This window comes from Hylobates moloch, unplaced genomic scaffold (assembly GCF_009828535.3).
Source record: "Hylobates moloch isolate HMO894 unplaced genomic scaffold, HMol_V3 SCAFFOLD_2, whole genome shotgun sequence".
Lineage (NCBI taxonomy): Eukaryota > Metazoa > Chordata > Mammalia > Primates > Hylobatidae > Hylobates > Hylobates moloch.
Window position 1 is genome coordinate 104,971,622 of NW_026652277.1, and position 22,410 is coordinate 104,994,031.

At 38.9% G+C, this 22,410-nt stretch overlaps 1 long non-coding RNA gene and 1 pseudogene across 1 annotated transcript in view; one reads left to right on the forward strand and one right to left on the reverse strand.

Annotated features, from left to right (window-relative positions):
• LOC131382844 (uncharacterized) overlaps window positions 1-22,410 on the reverse strand; it is a 44,004-nt gene that overhangs the window by 11,863 nt on the left and 9,731 nt on the right. The gene's annotated exons all lie outside the window — the stretch shown is intronic.
• LOC116469498 (60 kDa heat shock protein, mitochondrial-like) lies at window positions 8,062-8,747 on the forward strand (annotated as a pseudogene).

Sequence of the window (22,410 nt, forward strand, 5' to 3'; positions counted from 1 at the left end):
AAACAGAAAAGCAAAAAACCTGAATGACCAGCTCATATTTCAAGACTGCCAGAGGATTTCAGCATTTCTGCACTCATATTTATGAGCATTCTGCAAACTACACAGCACTCAGGCCCAATCCAGTCCACCACCTGTTTTGTAAATAACACTTTTTGAGACTCAGCCATGCCTAAATGTTTACTGTTGTTGATGGCTGCTTTCATGCTAGAACTGCAGTGTGGAATAGTTGCGACAGAGACAGTATGACCCTCAAAACCTAAAATATTTACTATCTTGCCCTTTGCACAAAACATTTACATAGTACTTAAAATCATACTGGAACCAAGTACCAGAACTTTAATTATTTTAGCCTATGAGAAGCAACACATAATGGGTATGCTCAAGAGAAAGCCAAATAAATGAAGCCACGATGGGTAGATGTACAGCAGGAATGAAGCCTGCTAGTAGTTTGATTGGAGACAAGTGGTAGACAACAAACAAGCCATCACCTGGCCCACAGAACAAGTGAGCCTAGCTTCAAAGAATCAGCCTTCTATAGTCAGTAGCTGGTTCTCTCAATGAGTAGTGATTTAGTTTCAGCAACATGATATCTTTTGTCTGTTAAACTTTAATTATTTTAATTGTATTGGTTTTGTAATGTTCAATTTTTATTTTGTAAATATAGATGCATAAGAGCTATAAATTTACAAGTAGTTTTAGGTTTGATACATGTAAATAATTGTATATTAAAAAAATAATTTTTGACACCGGGAATCCATGAAATACTGAGTAGAAAGAACAGTACCCACATAGGCCGACACATGTGCGTACACACCACTTGCAAGGTTTTTAAATTTCCTGTATAAGCATTGTCATTTTTAGAGAATCCCCTATTAAAAACAGTGCTAAATTTGCCCTCCATCCACACAGAGAATGTCCCTAGAAGGTCCTGGACTGCTCCTCTGTTGCCCCTCATCCTGCTCATTAACATCAGCCCTCACACTCTTTGCTCAGGCCTGGCATTCTTTCTTGCCTACACCCTCTGAAAGCTCTAGAGTCAACCACACATTCCACATAGGCAACCTTACTTCGTGGCAGCTTATCCAGAAAGAGCACATGTGACGTGGCACAAAACTGAACGGCAGTATGATGAGGTTTGCAATAATTCGGATAACTTCTCTCACTGAAACTTTTTAAAAAGAAGTAATGACTACCCAGTTACAAGAAATGCCATTTTCCCATTAAATAGACAAGATCTATCATAAGAGAAATAAGCTTAACTTACCTCTTTACACAGATGTGGAGATTAATAAGAGATCCAGTCAGTTACTCATTTGATTTTAAAAAGCATAAGTTGATTATATTGTTTCCCTGAGAGCAAACTAGTGCTTTAAGCCCAGTGGTTTCCAAGGTAGCGTAAGCCAAACAGGTGTAACCTGATCATTTGTTTTGGCACATAACTTAGAATTCCTGGGTTCTGCTGTTTTCAGTATGTATTGAAAGAGAACTGAAACTGGAAAAAATCCAAAGTCGCTCATATACACGCAGTTCATTGAATATTCCTTTGTATAAAACCTTGCTATCATCTACACAAAGAAGCTGGAACAATGAAAGTGTGTTTCATCTCTTTAAATGATTTTCCAACATTTTATCAAAAGCTACTTACCAAAATTCAATGAGCAAAATAACAATTTAAGTTAATTTATCTTTGATGAGCTTAATTTAACTTCACTTCATATGTCCTATTTTTGGAAATCCAGAAAGTAAAAGGGCATAGTTTTCATTTTCATATTTTTAATAAATATATACTATTATAAAAAAAATCTAATAGTACAGCAGTAGAGAGAAAAGTAAAAATCACTTTCCCAACCCCAGAAATCATTGATAACAACATTTTCTATGTATATAAAAAACAGATGAGAGAGAGAGGGAGTGATTTAAAGTACTTTATCCTTTTATGGAGCCATTTCTAGGCATGAGATCATCTAAAATTAAAGATATGTAGAAATGAAAACAAAATTATTTCCTGCTGGAATGAGAATAGCTTAGAAAGAGAATTTTACAGTTGGAAATGTTTTAGATGGTATGAAATTTAACACCTTCATTCCTTCATTTTAGAGATGAGAAAACATAACCAGAGAGTGGCCTGCTTTAGGTCTCAGAGCCAGCATGAAAAGTTTGGAAAGGAACTAGAGATGAAACCCACGTCTCAGAGCTCTTTCCTTCACATGGTGACATCCACATCCACAAACCATGTGAGTTTCAGCACAGTTTCTCTCTGGTTGCTCTTCATATTCACAACCCTTGGTTATTCTATATATCCATATATGCAATCCAAAAATCCAAAGAAGAATGTAGTTTATGTTATTTATTTATATTTTTTTGAGACGGAGTCTCGCTCTGTCACCAGGCTAGAGTGCAGTGGCACGATCTTGGCTCACTGCAACCTCCCCTTCCCAGGTTCAAGCGATCCTCCTGACTCAGCTTCCTGAGTAGTGGGGACTACAGGCACGCGCCACCACGCCCAGCTAATTGTTTTATTTTTAGTAGAGACAGGGTTTCACCTGTTGACCAGGATGGTCTCCATCTCTTCACCTTGTGACCTGCCCGCCTCGGCCTCCCAAAGTATTGGGCTCACATGTGTGAGCCACCACACCCGGCCTGCAGTTTATTTTTTTAATCATCAATTTATATTATTAGTTATGTTACTGGCAATTACTGGATAAATCACTGGATAAATCCAATAAAGCAGATATTGCTTTGTTTCCTGGGTTTTTGTTTTTGTTTTTTTACAGAGATCCCAGGATCCCAGAATATCGATCCAGTTCCCAGTTCCCAAAGGGTTACCATCGTGATAAGATCCCAAAGTCTTGTCTCTGGAATTGTTCGTCCCTTTCAGTTTCCACTCCTTTGTTTATTACTGGCACTCACCAGACTTTATCCATGACCTTAAAGCATCACCTGTTTGTGCTAAGACACCTTCTGCTAGCAGCAGCGGGGCTAAGAACGTTTGTTGTTGCCACAACCTTGAAGGTGACCGTACTGAAGCCCCAGGCACTGATGATTCAGAGGATCCCAGCCTTCTAAAAATGTCAGCACTAACCCAAACAAAGGTAGTATGCAAGAATCCAGTATGACAGAGGTGTAATTTTCCAGACAAAGATCCCTCCAGTATCTTGCAGTATCTCACACAGAAGCTGGAAGACGGAGAAATTACCAGGGGCTGGGGTTGATCAGAAGAGGTTCTATGGAGAGCAGGTTACAAGTTGGATCTTTATGGAAAGAGAGGCATTAACATGGGCATATTATGGACACAGTGCCTCTGCTACACTTTTGACAAAGGGATTTAATTCTTCCACCTCCATCTTTGGTTTGGGAGAAACAAATATAATAATGACCACAGAAAGAGTGGAATATCGTAATAGAAAATAACACCATATTGAAGTCAAAAGGCTAAGGATAAGGTGAAATAAGAAAGGCAGAACTGGAGAAATGGGATGAATATTATAAGCCTCATTCTTCTCTGCCCCTTTTGGATTTCAATTTTAATAGCTGCCTCTTCAATGTGAATATGTGACCCTGCAAGATAATCAGAAAGTGCACAACCCAGAGCAGACAAAGGCAGTGTAAGCCAGAGCCTTTGAATGACTGGTGTGTCCCCCTCGATGAACTACACAAGGGTGGGGGCTGCAGGAAAACACATCTGAGTGATCACTCTATTGAGAAAGACCACAGGGATGTGTTGAATGCAGATGCCCTATGAGAAGAACATGGTCAAGGTTCTAAGCATTAGCACCAGAGATGGCTGCAGTGATGGAGGTATAAGCACTACTATGCGCTGGGAACCATCACACATGTAGAACTGTGCTTTAAACTTGACCTTTATTTCTCAGCAGTATCCCTCCCAAGAAAAGCCAGGGGTTCTGGTCTGTTTTGCACTGGTTAGAGGCAGTTGGAGCACTGTGTTTTGTTCTGGCCTGAATAGGGCCTTTGACAAACTCAAGTAGGTCTAAAAGACAGTGACCAGGGTGATGAGGACATCCCTAACTATGTCATAGAAAGAAGGATTGTAGCAACTTGAGATGTTTAGCCTGGAGAGGCAAGGTACAGGGGAGTTACTTATCAGAATTTGGTGTCATTTCTAATTCCAGGTTTGTTTGTTTTTTTCCCCACAATATATATCCATCCCATGGACTCTGAGTTCAAACAAACTGGGCTTGGAATCCTGGACTTATTTCTTACTTAACTTCATAGCCTTGCTCAAGATGTTTGACTTCTCTGAACTTCCATTTCCTTGTCTCAAAATGGGGAAAGCATTCCTTGCTTCACAGTGTTTTTATAATGGTTAAATGAAACAATAGCTGCTCAATAGATGACAGCTATCATTATCTTTGTAAGCAACACTAACCTTGGGTTGTATAATTTCCTGGCAAAATAAAAATGGCATAAGAAATGAGAGAAGTATGCATAGATTTGGGGGAAAAAAACAACTACCTTTTGTACTGGGCAGCAAAACACTTGTGGGGAGGGCTGCCTCCACATCTCAGAACTACTTTTTGGTACAATTTGGAAACATAAGATACCTACATGAAGAAGGAAGTGCCTGGCAATTCTCAGTTATACCAGTAGTAGGAGATTATTTGTAGCATCTAGAGCAACTTCAGGAATGCAATAATCATTACTTAGTAATGATTGACATTTGTGACATCAAATCTGTCAAATGACAAGTGTTTTTGAGGTTTCCTGTTCAGGGAAGAATGGGGTGAAGGGCTCTGTGCCTTCAGAGGCTGCCTCTTCTGGTGCCATAGGTAGTTCATCCATCTTCTGACTGATGTAGGAAAGAATGGAGGGGAAATACTCTGTGGGTACAGAATATCTCAGGGGCATAGAAATGGTCACATTTTAGCACCATTTCTGTATCCGAAGTGAGTTTTCAACCTTTTTCAAATGAAAATGTGAGTTCTGATTTCTTGATTTTAATCACAGTTCATTGCTGCCTGGCAACCTAGTGGCATGAAGGACGTTGTCCCACACCATGGCTGACCGTCAGCAGAGCCACCGCTGTGGTCCCAGCCAGATACCCTGTCTCCTCCCAGAAATTGAAGAGCTCATATTTTCAATATTTGCACTTAAAGCATTAAATATATTCTAAGCAATTTCCATGTCCAAGAAATGTTTTGAGATCTTATTTTTCCTAAGAAAGAAGAACTCACATATTACCTAACATCAATTTAGCTACCACTGCCTCAGACCTTTCAGGGTTTGACAGGGCTTTAAGTTGATGACTGCATGTGCCTCCAGCCCTAATTAGTTTTCTGGTTGTTGAATCAACAAATGAAAAGCCATATTTCACTCTTCAGCATTTTGTGGATCTTAAGAAAACAAGTGTGCAGTATCAGAAAACATTTAGAGCCAACTAATATATTTGCTGTATATACAGTACAATAGTTATTATAGTCGGGTGACAGATAAATCTAGGATTTTATCTTGCTTCTTCCTTATTTGAATTTGCTTAAAAAAAACTGTGTGTGCACAGGGATGTTAATGCAGGTGTTGGGAAACAAACAACAAACTGATCTCTACCAACTTTTGCCAAATAAACAATTCTTAACCACTTTCACACATACCCCCAAGAAGAATCCTATTTTAAGGGTTAAATTTTATATAGAGACATAAACACAGGCAATAGAATCCTATTCTAGAAAATGTATATAAATCCTTATACTTTAAATGTACCCTGTAGATTAATATATGAAACATAACTATGGACATAAGTAATGATCTCCCATCTAGAGTGATTGGAATAGACTCTTTGCAACTATATCTTTATTATGTCCTCAGGAATTGTTGCCCTAATTATCTGGCAATAATGTGAAGGTATTGGGTAACAGCGTCTGACAGGTAATAGGTATTTAATGAAAGTTCAATTTAAGGTTAAAGAGGAAAAGTATTAAATAATATTACAAGTGTATTGGACTGAAGACTTGGAGGGAAAGAGAGAAAGGATTTGGGGAATAACTATTATTCTTTTGTTCCTCCTCTTGGGAAGTCCTATTGATATGAGACTATTAGGGGAAGGGGGTTGATGTGGTACTGAATCTCTCCAAGATCATATGTATGAATTTATATAAAGGGAAAAGACCTAGCCATCTGTTCTTGGTCTATGATTATTTCAGAGCCAACATTCTAAATTAGCTAACTCTTTGCAGGGGGTGGTCTTTAATAATATTTAAATACAAGGTAGATTTACCCTGAAGCTAATGAAGTTTAAGATTCATCGCCCCTCTAATGCCCTGGGAAGGGCCTGGGCAGTATGTTCTCGTAGTAACATGTTTCTGTAAAATCTGCAAATACATTTTAACCACAATCAGTCAAAACAGCTGTCTCTTTCTACTGTGATTTTTCCTTCATTGCACTTCCCCTCCTGTCAGATAGAGTTGGAGTGGCCACAGGACCCAACTAAGGGTTTGGGTAAGCTAATTTGGGCTTAGTTTTGATTTAGTGAGGTGTATTTGTGTGGTTCACGTTCATTCATGTTTACAGTTAATTTATGGCTATGTGTTATGGTATAGGGGTAGCTTCCAAGAATCATCCTACCTCCCACTGTGCTGACTCACCCAGTGTTGTAACCAAAGGAGCAGAGATCAATGTCTCATTGCAATTTGGATGTGTCCAGTGATACCCAGCATCAAAAGGATGTGAGTTTGGAAGAGAAATATATCAAGGCAGATTTTAGTCTGTGGAAAATTTTCCAAATATGGAGAAAATTAATGGAAGATTTCCCCAAATTGATTATTCCCAGTGTAAATATTATTAGTAAAAAGTAATCAGAAAAAAGAATATAAAATTTAAAATTGTTAATAATAAAAAGCACATTTTAAACAACTACACTAGAGAAATGACTGAATTATCTTTGTTGATTCTCTAGAGAAAATGTAACCAAGTTACTGTCACATGAAAAGGCAATTGAATATACAGACAATAAAAGTTCCTTAAGGAATTTAGTCTAGTAGATTATAAAAACATTTCTAGGCTTCCACAAATGATTACAGTGTCATGAGGCAGGAGCTTCTATTAGGATGAGCACTGAGTTAGTGGTGCTCCTCTCTCTACCTGGACAGGCAGGGTCAGGGCAAGTGAGGAGACTGGGTTTGAGGACTTAAAGATTTTGTAGAAACAGTTCACTTGACCCTAGAATGCAAGGCCATCTTTCTCTTTGGTTTTCTTATGATGATCCTCCAGAGAAGGGCTTGTCTTGAACAAGGCGAGGAGATAAAGAGTGTTTGAACAACTCTGTCACCAGAATTAAAGAGGTTTTGATCAATCAAAAGTAAGTAAAAGTGTTCTGGTCCTTGAAAGCAGGTATTGGCTGGAGTCAGAGACAGAATCAAAGAGAATGGAGGGGTCTCCTCCTATTGGCTATGACAGATTTGTGGCCAATCAATCCTCTAGCTGAGACAACTAGAATGGCTAATATAACTAAAAAAAACAAAACAAAGTTAAATTGTCTGAAGGCATCAGAGAGCCACCAGTGTAACCAGGAATTGTGGAACCAAGATCACTGAGAAGAGAAAATTCACTGAAGCCAACCCAACATTCACCTTCTCTATTTCCCTTAGGTTTTCACTGATACAGAAGCAGCACACGCCAAGAAGCAGAGAACCAAGAGGAAAGTGAATACTGTCAGGTTGAGGACTGAAGCTGAGCTATTGGCATATCTTGGTGCTAGTGAGTTAAAATTAGTCTTCAGTGTTTGCCAACGTAAGGAAGTCCTGGTATATACCCCAGAATTTCAGTAAGGCAAATAAGAAATGAAAGGGCTGAAATCCAACTCTAAATCACATGGAGTCCTTATCTGATGAAGATGATATGTTCCTACTCTGTGTCTCAGAAGCTAAAAACAAAACAAAACAAAAAAATACTTCTCAAGAGGAAAACAGCATTATCTAGAAAGAACTAACTTCTATAGTGTAAAATGCATAATTTCAGCCATTTAATCAAAAACATGGAAATAGACTCGCCCCTCACTTGCCACTGACGACCTGCCTCACTGCACCCACACCCCGCTGCCATCTGACAGAAATGCTTCAATTACCCACAGTCTTGCCAGATGAGACCGGTGTCCAGGGTACTAGCCCCTTATCTCACTTTGGATTTTGCCAAAGATGTAAAATTTGGTGCAGATTCCCGAGCCTTACTGCTTCAAGGTGTAGACTTTTTAGCAGATGCTGTAGCTGTCACAATAGGGCCAAAAACGATGATTGATCAACTGGGGAAGTTCTAAAGTAACAAAAGATGGTGTGACTGTTGCAAAGTCAATTGATGTAAAGGATAAACATAAAAATATTGGAGTTAAACTTGTTCAAGATGTTGCTAATAACACAAATGAAGAAGCTGGGGAGGCCATCACCAGTGCTATTGTACTGCCATGCTCTTTTGCCAAGAAAGGCTTTGAAAAGATTAGCAAAAGTGGTAATCCTGTGGAAATCAGAAGTGTGATGTTAGCTGTTGATGCTGTAATTGCTGAACTTAAGAAGCTGTCTGAACCATGACAACCCCTGAAGAAATTGCTCAGGTTGCTACGATTTCTGCAAATGGAGACAAAGAAATTGTCAACATCATTTCTGATGCAAATAAAAGGTTGGAAGAAAGGGTGCCTCACAGTAAAGGATGGAAAAACACTGAATGATGAATTAGAAATTATTAAAGGCATAAAGTTTGATTGAGGCTATATTTCTCCATACTTTATTAATACATCAAAAGGTTAGAAATGTGAATTCCAGGATGCCTATGTTGTATTGAATGAAATGAAAATTTCTAGTGTCCAGACCACTGTACCTGCTCTTTAAATTGCCAATCCTCACTGTAAGTCCTTGGTCATAATTGCTGAAGATATTGATAGAGAAGCTCTAAGTACATTCATTTTTAATAGGCTAAAATTTGGTCTTCAGATTTTGGTGACAACAGAAAGAACCAACGTGAAGATGCAGCTATTCCTACTGGTGGTCTAGTGTTTAGTGAAGAGGGGTTAGCCCTAAATCTGGAAGCTATTTAGCCTTGTAACTTAGAAAAAGTTAGAGAGGTCATTTTGACCAAATATGATGCTATGCTTTTAAAAGGAAAATGTTTTTCCTTTTAAGGCTCAAATTGAAAAATATATTCAAGAAATCATTGAGCAGTTAGATGTTACAACTGGTGAATATGAAAAAGAAAACTGAATGTATGTCTGGCAAAACTTTCAGACGGAGTAGCAATGCTGAAGGCTGGTGGGACAAGTGATGTCAAAGTGAATGAATGAAAGACAGAGTTACAGATGCCCTTAATGCTGTAAGAGCTGCTGTTGAAGAAGGCATTGCTCTGGGAGGGGGTTGTGCCTTGCTCCAGTGCACTTGAGCCTTGGATTCATTAACTTCAGCTAATGAAGATTTAAAAATTGGTATAGAAGTTATTAAAAGAACACTCAAAAATCCTGCAGTGACTATTGTTAAGAATGCAGATGTTGAAGGATTTTTGATAGTTGAGAAAATTATGCAAAGTTCCTCAGAAGTTGGTGATGATGCTATGTTATGAATATGGTGGAAAAAGGAAAAATTGACCCAACAAACGTTGTGAGAACTGCTTTACTGGGTGCTGCTGGGGTGCACTCTTTGTTAACTAAATCATAAGCTGTAGTTACAGAAATTTCTAAAGAAGGGAAGAACCCTGGAATGGGTGCAGTGGGTGGAATGGGAGGTGAGATGTTCTTATTCCTAGAATAGTGCTTTATTAATGAACTGTGACAGGAAGCTCAAGGCAGTGTTCCTCACCAATAACTTCAGAGAAGTCAGTTGGAGAAAATAACTGAAGGCTGATGATTAAGAAAATCACTATAACCATCAGTTACTGGTTTCAGTTGACAATATATAATGGGTTACTGCTGCCATTGTCCATGCCTACAAATAATTTATTTTGTATTTTTGAATAAAAGGACATTTGTGCATTCCTGATATTGGGTGCACCACCATGTACCAATGTACTTCTTTCAACTTAAATCATGGAGGTATTTTTACTACTATTCTATAAGTTAGAATTTTAGTGCTTACTATCACCAGATGAAAAGTTAAGCAGCTTTTCTGTAGAGAATAAGAATTGTGAACAAACTAGGAAAATATCCAACTGTGTGACAACTTTGTGTAGTAAAAATTTGTTTAAACTAAAAAAATAAAAGAAACAGACTGACAAGCATTCAGATACTGATGTTAGTTAACACAGACTTTAAAACAGCTATTAATGTATTCAAGAAAATGAATGACAAGATGGAAAATTTCATCAGAGGATGAAAATACATTTAAAAAATCAATCAGAGGGGCAGTTCCAAGATGGCTGAATAGGAACAGCTCCAGTCTACAGCTCCCAGCATGAGCGACACAAAAGACAGGTGATATCTGCATTTCCAACTGAGGTACCGAGTTCATCTCACTGGGGCTTGTCGGACAATGGGTGCAGGACAGTGGGTGCAGCCTACCAAGTGTGAGCCAAAGCAGGGTGAGGCATCCTCTCACCCTGGAAGCGCAAGGGGTCAGGGAATTCCCTTTCCTAGCCAAGGGAAGCTGTGACAGACAGCACCTGGAAAATCCGGTCACTCCCACCCTAATACTGCACTTTTCCAATGGTCGTAGCAAACAGCACACCAGGAGATTATATCCTGCACCCAGCTCAGAGAGTCCCACACTCACGGAGCCTCGCTCATTGCTAGCACAGCAGTCTGAAATCAAACTGCAAGGCAGCACCGAGGCTATGGGAGGGGCGCCCGCCATTGCTGAGGCTTGAGTAGGTAAACAAAGTGGCCGGGAAGCTCTACCTAAGTGGAGCGCACTGCAGCTCAAGAAGGCCTGCCTGCCTGTACAGACTCCACTTCTGGGGGGAAGGGCATAGCCAAACAAAAGGCAGCAGAAACCTCTGCAGACTTAAATGTCCCTGTCTGACAGCTTTGAAGAGAGTAGTGGTTCTCCCAGGATGGAGTTTGAGATCTGAGAACGGACACACTGCCTCCTCAAGTGGGACCCTGACCCCAGAGTAGCCTAACTGGGAGGCACCCCCCAGCAGGGGCAGACTGACACCTCACATGGCCAGGTACCCCTCTGAGATGAAGCTTCCAGAGGAACGATCAGGCAGCAACATTTGCTGTTCAGCAATACTCACTGTTCTGCCGCCTCCACTGCTGATACCCAGGCAAACAGGATCTGGAGTGGACCTCCAGCAAACACCAATAGACCTGCAGCTGAGGGTCCTAACTGTCAGAAGAAAAACTAACAAACACAAAGGACATCCACACCAAAACCCCATCTGTACATCACCATCATCAAAGACCAAAGGTAGATAAAACCACAAAGGTGGGGAAAAAACAGAGCAGAAAAGTGAAAATTCTAAAAATCAGAGTGCCTCTCCCCCTCCAAAGGAACGCAGCTCCTCACCAGCAATGGAACAAAGCTGGATGGAGAATGACTTTGACGAGTTGAGAGAAGAAGGCTTCAGACAATCAAACTTCTCCAAGCTAAAGGAGGAAGTTCGAACGCATCACAAAGAAGCTAAAAGCCTTGAAAAAAAATTAGATGAATGGATAACTAGAATAACCAGTGTAGAGAAGTCCTTAAATGACCTGATGGAGCTGAAAACATGGCATGAGAACTACATAACGAATGCACAAGCTTCAGTAGCCGATTCAATCAACTGGAAGAAAGGGTATCAGCGATTGAAGATCAAATGAATGAAATGAAGCAAATAGAGAAGTTTACAGAAAAAAGAGTAAAAAGGAATGAACAAAGCCTCCAAGAAATATGGGACTATGTGAAAAGACCAAGTCTATCTCTGATTGGTGTACCCGAAAGTGACAGGGAGAATGGAACCAAGTTGGAAAACACTCTGCAGGATATTATCCAGGAGAACTTCCCCAATCTAGCAAGGCAGGCCAACATTCAAATTCAGGAAATACAGAGAACGCCACAAAGATACCCCTCGAGAAGAGCAACTCCAAGACACATAGTTGTCAGATTCACCAAAGTTGAAATGAAGGAAAAAATGTTAAGGGCAGCCAGAGAGAAAGGTCGGGTTACCCACAAAGGGAAGCCCATCAGACTAACAGTGGATCTCTTGGCAGAAACTCTACAAGCCAGAAGAGAGTGGGGGCCAATATTCAACATTCTTAAAGAAAAGAATTTTCAACCCAGAATTTCATATCCAGCCACACTAAGCTTCATAAGTGAAGGAGAAATAAAATCCTTTACAGACAAGCAAATGCTGAGAGATTTGTCACTACCAGGCCTGCCCTACAAGAGCTCCTGAAGGAAGCACTAAAAATGGAAAGGAACAACCAGTACCAGCCGCTGCAAAAACATGCCAAATTGAAAAGACCATCGAGGCTAGGAAGAAACTGCATCAACTTATGAGCAGAATAACCAGCTAACATCATAATGACAGGATCAGATTCACACATAACGATATTAACTTTAAATGTAAATGGGCTAAATGCTCCAATTAAAAGACACAGACTGGCAAATTGGATAAAGAGCCAAGACCCATCAGTGTGCTGTATTCAGGAGACCCATCTCACATGCAGAGACACACATAGACTCAAAGGGATGGAGGAAGATCTACCAAGCAAATGGAAAGCAAAAAAAAGAAGGGGTTACAATCCTCGTCTCTGATAAAACAGACTTTAAAGCAATAAAGATCAAAAGAGACAAGGCCATTACATAATGGTAAAGGGATCAATTCAACAAGAAGAGCTAACTATCCTAAATACATATGCCCCTAATACAGGAGCACCCAGATTCATAAAGCAAGTCCTTAGAGACCTACAAAGAGACTTAGACTCCCACGCAATAATAATGGGAGATTTTAACACCCCACTGTCAAGATTAGACAGATCAATGAGACAGAAAGTTAACAAAGATACCCAGGAACTGAACTCAGCTCTGCACCAAGCAGACCTAATAGACATCTACAGAACTCTCCACCCCAAATCAACAGAATATACATTCTTCTCAGCACTACGTCACACTTATTACAAAATTGACCACATAGTTGGAAGTAAAGCACTCTTAGGCAAATGTAAAAGAACAGAAATTATAACAAACTGTCTCTCAGACCACAGCGCAATCAAACTAGAACTCAGGATTAAGAAACTCACTCAAAACCGCTCAACTACATGGAAACTGAACAACTTGCTCCTGAATGACTATGGGGTACATAACCAAATGAAGGCAGAAATAAAGATGTTCTTTGAAACCCATAAGAACAAAGACACAACATACCAGAATCTCTGGGACACATTTAAAGCAGTGTGTATAGGGAAATTTATAGCACTCAATGCCCACAAGAGAAAGCAGGAAAGATCTAAAATGGACACCCTAACATCACAATTGAAAGAACTAGAGAAGCAAGAGCAAATACATTCAAAAGCTGGCAGAAGGCAAGAAATCACTAAGATCAGAGCAGAACTGAAGGAGATAGAAATACAAAAAAAACCCTTCCAAAAATCAATGAATCCAGGAACTGGTTTTTTGAAAAGATCAACAAAATTGATAGACCACTAGCAAGACTAATAAAGAAGAAAAGAGAGAAGAATCAAATGATGCAATAAAAAATGATAAAGGGGATATCACCACCGATCCCACAGAAATAAAAACTACCATCAGAAAATACTATAAACACCTCTATGCAAATAAACTAGAAAATCTAGAAGAAATCAATAAATTCCTCGGCACATACACCCTCCCAAGACTAAACCAGGAAGAAGTTGAATCCCTGAATAGACCAATAACAGGCTCTGAAATTGAGGCAATAATTAATAGACTACTAACCAAAAAAAGTCCAGGACCAGATGGATTCACAGCCGAATTCTACCAGAGGTACAAGGAGGAGCTGGTACCATTCCTTCTGAAACTATTCCAATCAATAGAAAAAGGGGGATTCCTCCCTAACTCATTTTATGAGGCCACCACCATCTTGATACCAAAGCCTGGCAGAGACACAACAAAAAAAGGGAATTTTAGACCAGTATCCCTGATGAACATCAATGCAAAAATCCTCAATATAATACTGGCAAACCGAATCCAGCAGCACATCAAAAAGCTTATCAACCATGATCAAGTGGGCTTCATCCCTGGGATGCAAGGCTGGTTCAACATATGCAAATCAATAAACGTAATCCAGCATATCAACAGAACCAACGACAAAAACCATATGATTATCTCAATAGATGCAGAAAAGGCTTTTGACAAAATTCAACAGCCCTTCATGACAAAAAGTCTCAATAAATTAGTTATTCATGGGACGTATCTCAAAATAATAAGAGCTATTTATGACAAACCCACAGCCAATATCATACTGAATGGGCAAAAACTGGAAGCATTCCCTTTGAAAACTGGCACAAGACAGGGATGCCCTCTCTCACCACTCCTATTCAACATAGTGTTCGAAGTTCTAGCCAGGGCAATCAGGTGAGGAAGAAAAAAAGGGTATTCATTTAGGAAAAGAGGAAGTCAAATGGTCCCTGTTTGCAGATGACATGATTGTATATTTAGAAAACCCCATCATCTCAGCCCAAAATCTCCTCAAGCTGATAAGCAACTTCAGCAAAGTCTCGGGATACAAAATCAATGTGCAAAAATCACAAGCATTCTTATACACCAATAACAGACAAACAGCCAAATTCTGAGTGAACTCCCATTCACAATTGCTTCAAAGAGAATAAAATACCTAGGAATCCAACTTACAAGGGACGTGAAGGACCTCTTCAAGGAGAACTACAAACCACTGCTCAATGAAATAAAAGAGGACACAAACAAATAGAAGAACAACCCATGCTCATGGGTTGGAAGAATCAATATTGTGAAAATGGCCATACTGCCCAAGGTAATTTATAGATTCAATGCCATCCCCATCAAGCTACCAATGACTTTCTTCACATAATTGGAAAAAACTAAAGTTCATATGGAACCAAAAACGAGCCCGCATTGCCAAGACAATCCTAAGCCAAAAGAACAAAGCTGGAGGCATCACGCTACCTGACTTCAAACTATACTACAAGGCTACAGTAACCAAAACAGCATGGTACTGGTACCAAAACAGAGATATAGACCAGTGAAACATAACAGAGCCCTCAGAAATAATACCACACATCTACAACCATCTGATCTTTGACAAATCTGACAAAAACAAGAAATGGGGAAAGGATTCCCTATTTAATAAATGGTGCTGGGAAAACTGGCTAGCCATATGTAGAAAGCTGAAACTGGATCTCTTCCTTACACCTTATACAAAAATTAATTCAAGATGGATTAAAGACTTAAATGTTAGACCTAAAACCGTAAAAACCCTAGAAGTAAACCTAGGCAACACCATTCAGGACATAGGCATGGGCAAGGACTTCATGTCTAAAACACCAAAAGCAAAGGCAACAAAAGCCAAAATTGACAAATGGGATCTAATTAAACTAAAGAGCTTCTACACAGCAAAAGAAACTACCATCAGAGTGAACAGGCAACCTACAGAATGGGAGAAAATTTTTGCAATCTACTCATCTAACAAAGGGCTAATATCCAGAATCTACAATGAACTCGAAGAAATTTACAAGAAAAAAACAAACAACCCCATCAAAAAGTGGGCAAAGGATATGAACAGACACTTCTCAAAAGAAGACATTTATGCAGCCAAAAAACACATGACAAAATGCTCATCATCACTGGCCATCAGAGAAATGCCAATCAAAACCACAATGAGATACCATGTCACACCAGTTAGAATGGTGATCATTAAAAGGTAAGGAAACAACAGGTGCTGGAGAGGATGTGGAGAAATAGGAACACTTTTACACTGTTGGTGGGTCTGTAAACTGTTTCAACCACTGTGGAAGACAGTGTGGCAATTCCTCAAGGATCTAGAACTAGAAATACCTGTTGACCCAGCCATCCCATTACTGGGTATATACCCAGAGGATTATAAATCATGCTGCTATAAGGACACATGCACACATATGTTTATTGCGGCACTATTCACAATAACAAAGACTTGGAACCAACCCAAATGTCCTTCAATGATAGACTGGATTAAGAAAATGTGTGACATATACACTATGGAATACTATGCAGCCATAAAAAAGGATGAGTTCATGTCCTTTGTAGGGATATGGATGAAGATGGGAACCATCATTCTCAGCAAATTATCGCAGGGTGAAAAAACCAAACACCGCATGTTCTCACTCATAGGTGGGAATTTAACAATGAGAACACTTGGACACAGGAAGGGGAACATCACCCACCAGGGCCTGTCGTGGGGTGGGGGGAGAGGGGGAGAGATAGCATTAGGAGATATACCTAATGTAAATGACAAGTGAATGGGTGCGGCACACCAACATGGCACATGTATACATATGTAGCAAACCTGCATGTTGTGCACATGTACCCTAGAACTTAAAGTATAATTTAAAAAATCAATTAGAGATTCTAATTAATATCCCATAACTAAAATTAAGACTGCAAAAGATAGCTTTAACAGCAGATTAACTGAAAAAAGATTTATTAATCTGGAAAACAAATCAGTAGAAAATGTCACTGGAAGCATTGAGAGAAAATAAGATGAAGATGTATTTAACAGAAAAGAAAAAGACATCTGGGTCATAATGAAAAGTTTAAAATATAAATACTTAGAGTCCAAAATGAGAGAAAAGAGAAAATAGGGAGAAATAATTTTGATTATTGGCCAAGAATTTTCTCAATCATGCAAAAGTTATCAGAACATAAATTCAAGAATCTTTATGAATCCCAAGGAGGATTAACACAAAGGAAAACTTACTGAGGCATATCATAATAAGACCACTGAAAACCAGAGACAGAGAAGACCTTAAAGGCAAACAGATAAAAAAATGCATGACTTTTAAAGAAACAAAATAATAAAAATAAAGGATTCCAGAAAAACAATGTAATGACATATATGACGTGCTGAAAGAAAAGAAGCGCAACCTAAATTTACCCAAATTAAAATAATCTTATAGGGAACACATCTCCATCTCCTTTTCCTGACAAAAAAAGACAAAGATATTATGAATCATCTGTAATGAATACTGGAAGTGTCCCTCTGACTGGGCTGAATTCCCTTTCTTGCATGTTTCTGATTGGTGTGGACAGTCAGGGAGAGATGTGGGAGGTTTGGAAGAGAAGCCACAGCCTTGGCAGCTGACACATGTTGTGGCTGTCACGCTGATTCACCTTGTTGGTGTGAAGCAGCAGCTGGGCCTGCAATTGCTCTACCTTCTCCTGGATCCTCCTTCATCGTCCCTGACTCATGGGCCATGTACGTGTTTAGCTTTGTAATGAAGGGCACAGGCTTCTGCAGGATACCCTTGTCACCAAGGTCAGAGTCAACAAGACAAATGTTTCAGTTCTTTCTTATGGATTTCCAGCTAGTGCTTTTGGGTTCCAGCCTTCCAGAGTCTTCCCTGCCTGACTGCCTGCATCATGGACTTCCCACTCCAGCACCACACATGGAGACAACAGCCTCACAGAGACTGTTCATCCAGCTCCCACAATTGCACAATCCAATGCTCTGAAAGCTCAGAAACAGACCCACACATACACAGTCTCTTCCGTGGTGAGCAGGTATATGCAAACCTACCCCAAAGGCCAAGGGAGCTGAAAGGCTGAAGGAAGAGGCTGACAAAACCAGTTTCTCAGAAAGAAAATATTGATTTTTTTTCTTCTGTTTTGAGATGTATTACTCAGAGAAGAAAGAAGAAAATATTTAATAGGGACTTACAAACAGAAACCATGTTTCTGGTGGCTGTAAGACAGTGAATCCCTGCATCTACCCTCTAGAAAGTATCCTTTCTATAGGAAGCTTTTATGGTAAGACATACAGCTGGTCATACCTCAGACTTTCTTGCTGAAACTTGTGACTACTGGAGAGGTCAGAGAAGCAGCTTTATGAGGGGTTGTCTGTGCTATGAGCATTGTTTAAAGACTTTGCTGCAGAACACCTTGGTATGCAAGAGTCAAACATTGGTCATCATGGTAATTTTGCATCAAGATGGATCACTCTTGTCATGCAACAGGCTGGTTTCCTATATAGTCCTTAATTTTTTATGGTGATGCTGCAGTGTAATGGGGGAGAAAATGGTCTTTTCAATAAACAATGCTGGGCCAATTGGAAATCCATATGGAAAAAAAATTCATCTTGATTGCTAACTCACACGATACACAAAATACAACTCTAGAAGGACGGTAGATGTAATCAAGAAAGATAAAATAATAAAGTTTCTAGATTTTAGAAGATAACAAAGAAGAATATCTTCATTACCAGGGTGTAGGAAAAGATTTCTTAGATGTGATATGAAAAGCACTAATCATAAGGCCTAATAAATTGAATTTCAGTGTTTCAAGGAATTGATAACTTGAATTTCATTAAAATTAAGAACTTGTTAATCAGAAGACACCATCAAGAGAGTAAAGAGGCAATCAGAGGATGGGAGAAGATATATGCAATACATGCATCTGACAAAAAAACTGTATCCAGCACCTATACAGAATTCATAAAAATTAATAAGAAAACATAAACAAGTGTGGGAGGGGGGTGACAGATAAAAGACTAAACGTTGGGTACCATGTACACTGCTTGGGTGATGGGTGCACCAAAATCTCAGAAACCACCGCTGCAGAACTTAGCCATGTAATGAAAAGCCACCTGTTCCCCCAAAACATATTGAAATAAAAAAACATAAACAAAATATTCATACAAATCAACAAGAAAAATTGAGAAACTCAATCAAAGCCAAAAAACAGGTACTTTGTAAAAAAGCATACCCCAATGGAAAATAAGCATATAAATGGATACTAATCACCAAAATATTGAAACTTAACCTAAACATCTTAACTTAAACACACTTTGTATAAGAATTAACTCAGAATGAATCATCTATCTCGATGTAAAACATATTATATTACTATAAAACTTTCAGAAGAAAACACAGAAACAAATCTTCACAAACTGGGGATAGGCAGAGTTCTTAGGATTCCAAAAGCAGGAGCCAAAAGAGAAAACAAGGAATAAACTTCTTGTAAGTCTATCTTTATTTCCAAATTAAAAGGTTAAAAATAAGCATATGAAAAGAGAATAATTATAACCATCAAGGAAATACAAATTAAACCACAATGTGCTACCACTACACAGCCCCTAGAATAGCTAATACCAAAAAGACTGACACTATTAAGTATTGGTGAGAAGATATAGAAACAAACTTGCATTCACTTCTGCTGGGAGTATAAATTGGTGCAATCACTTTGGAAAACTACTGAATCTATTAAAATTGAACATATGGTTACCAATGACTTAGCAATTCCAATCCCAAATATATACATATATGCATCAAAATACAATAATGTTCACAACAGCACTATTCATAATAGCTTCAAACTGGAAATACCCAAATGCCCATCAACATTAGAATGGGTAGATACATTGGGAAATATTCATGTTGTCAACCTCCTCACAAAGACCACCAGAAAAGCCTGTTGACCAAGCAAAGCTTACAGAGTCTTAGTGTCTCTAAAAAGAGAAATCAGAGAGGAATATATATAGGGTTTGGGATTCTGGATTCATGAGGTTAAGGCAGGTGTTTCAAGGTGGGGAACTGATAGGAATGTGTGAAGTTCATGACACAGTATTTTAGGACTGGTGGACACAGTAAGGTGACAGTCTGGAGATGAGTTTTATGAAGAGCAAACTATTGTCCTGAGTAAGTGAGCTGTTTACCTAAGTAAGCAAACTGATTGGATAAATTGGTTTGCAGAATTTCCTGATACAAACAGTATAGTACTTTATTGTTCTGCAATCCCATTTTTCCTGGCAAGAATTTCTTGGGGAATAAAAGCAGCAATATTCACACAGGTGGTCTCAGCTCTCAGTCCCATAGTTAAGTTCAGGCTGATGCAGGTACCCTTGATTCTTAATACTATGGAATACTAGACATCAATGGGAATGAATAATGAACTAATAAATGCATCAATATGAAGAATTGTAAAACCTAAAATTAAAAAAGAACTAGTATGTGGTGATAGAAGTAAAAAAGTCAGTTCCCAGGGGAGAGAATGGATAGTGAGTGGGAGGAGACATAAGGGATTCTAGGATGCTGGTGATATTCCAGTTCTTATTTTGGATGTTGGTTACCTGAGTATGTTCACTTGTGAAAATCCATCAAGCAGTAGACTTAGAATTTGTATGCTTTTCTATTCATATGTTATACTTCAATTAAACAAAAAGTTTACTTAAAAACTGGAGATGGTCGGGCCAGGTGCAGTGGCTCATGCCTGTAATCCCAACACTTTGGGAGACCGAGGTGGATGGATCACGAGGTCAGGAGTTCAAGACCAGCCTGGCCAAGATGGTGAAACCCCATCTCTACTAAAAATACAAAAATTATTCAGGCATGTTGGCAGGCACCTGTAATCCCAGCTACTCAGGAGGCTGAGGCAGAGAATTGCTTGAACTCAGGAGGTGGAGATTGCAGTGAGCCAAGATCACACCACTGCACTCCAGCCTGGGCAACAGAGCTAGACTCTGTCTACAAAAAAATAAACAAACAAACAAACAAAAAAACTGGAGGTGGTCAAGGCAAAGATCTAAGTTTAGCACCAGTTTATGCCTTAAGTATGTTATTGAAAATAAATGCAACAACGGTAATAAAGAACATTTTAACAAAAGAAGAGAATCTCTCACAAGTATACAAGCCAATTATCCCTTTTGCCTTGATTCACCCAGTTTCCATTATTACATACCTGCTGCCACTTTGCCTTATTTTATCAGACATTCATGGGCAAATGGCAGAGCACTCTTTACCTGCCTTCCTATTCAAATTGTATTGATCAAAACTCTACTTTCTTCAGGAAGAAAATGTGTAATATATGTTGTTTATGAGCCATGGCTGAAAGAGACAGGGCATTCCTAGTTGCTTGAAGTGAGTGGTAGAGGTATAGTGATCTGAAACAGAAATAAGGTGAGCATCTTGTTCAGATTAGAAAAACCCAAGAGTCCTGTTACCATGTAAGACTGTCCTCTCCTGGAGATTTCAGTCTTTTCACTGTGCATTTTTAACAACTTCTGTCATTAATCAAGAAAAGCACTTAGCTTGTCACTGGGTTATCTTAATTTGGCACATTCACAGCTCTGCTGTGAATAAAACAATGACTGTAATCTACAAATAACCCTGCCTGTGTGTCATCTATTGTATAACAACTTCTAAATAATTTGAGGAAAACCTCACAAGTTTTCAAATGTATCAAGGAACAGGAGAAGAAAGGGGATAAAAAGATAGACAAAAATAAAAGAGAAGGAATTCTTCCTACTACTTATTGAACTTAAGACTTTTCAGTTTCATTTGAGGCATTATGGGACACTCTTTTAGGACTATTACAGTAAAGGACTTTATTATAGCTAATGCATCTAAGTAACTCAATTATTAGCTTTATGCCCTAAAAGGATGGAGTTAAAAATAGAGTTTTAATCTCTCCCAAATCTCTGTATTTCTTGTAAGTCTTGTGAAGTACCTTCTCAGGATAAATGTCACTGTATTCAAATAAAATTGCCCCATTCCTAATCCATAAAGATTTATTATTAACTCCAATCATATTCAAATCTCAACCATCTGAAATGGTTGTTATGTCTGTTGTGCTAGAGGCTTCGCTAGATCAGAAATTTAAATCTTCAGAGAATTCTCTTAAGTTAAAATATCACACATCTCTCTCCCCAAAGTAGAAACTATGTAATAAAAGGCAATTATGTCTTATTTGGCAAATGGAAAAGGAAAGAAATCACCTTATCATGTAGGTCAGTGTTTCTGAAAGTGGGGTTTGAGGAGCAGCAGCAGCACCTCAGAACTTTTTAAAAATGGAAATTCCCAGGCCCACTCCAGACTACAGAATCAGAGGCTCTGAGAATGGGATCTTGTAATCTGTGTTTTAACAAGATCCTCCAGGTGATTCTAATGCATGCTCAAGTTTGAGAACTCCTCATGCAGGATAATGCTGAGGGGATGTGGATGTTTTGGACCAATTGACAAGTCTTAAGAAGCAGTAAGAAATCTTGTGAGTTCATCTGTTAAGCTCCGAGACATCTCCCCTAAATAGCTATACATTTCATAATGTACTGCTTTTTATATCTACATTAAAGTTGTTTTATTTCACAGGCACTGTATGGTAAGCAGCAATTTCTAGTACAACCTAAATGTTTCCATGCTTTTCTAGTATCTGGGTAAATATAAGGCCATTAGAACATTGATACTGGCATTTCACTGACTTATTTGTTTCTCCCTGCAAACTTTAGGACCTTAGCCCTCCCTACCCAAGGGTGTGGCTAGTTACAAAAGATCTGCAACAAAGCCTCACACGGGCCCCTCTCTATCTC